Source organism: Hirundo rustica, chromosome 3 (genome assembly GCF_015227805.2).
Source record: "Hirundo rustica isolate bHirRus1 chromosome 3, bHirRus1.pri.v3, whole genome shotgun sequence".
NCBI classification, from domain to species: domain Eukaryota; kingdom Metazoa; phylum Chordata; class Aves; order Passeriformes; family Hirundinidae; genus Hirundo; species Hirundo rustica.
The window spans coordinates 20,761,112-20,761,368 of NC_053452.1; positions in this window are offsets into that span (position 1 = coordinate 20,761,112).

Genomic DNA, 257 nt, shown 5'->3' on the forward strand with positions numbered 1-257 from the left:
CCGGCCCGGCCCCCGCGCCGCCAACCCGCGTTCCGGCCCCAGAGGTTCCGGGCCGGCCAGAGGCGCTTCCGGGCCGGGGGCTCCGGGCGGGCAGAAATGGGCCCGTGAATGAAGCAAACAGGACTGTCCCGGCCCTTCTGCCTCCCCAGGCCCTGGCTGCTGCCCCCTCCAACCCTGGGCAGAGCCTTCGCCGTGGTGGGGTCACCCCCACGCAGACTCCGATCGTGAGCTCCCCGTGACGGGAAAGCTGCGCCCGC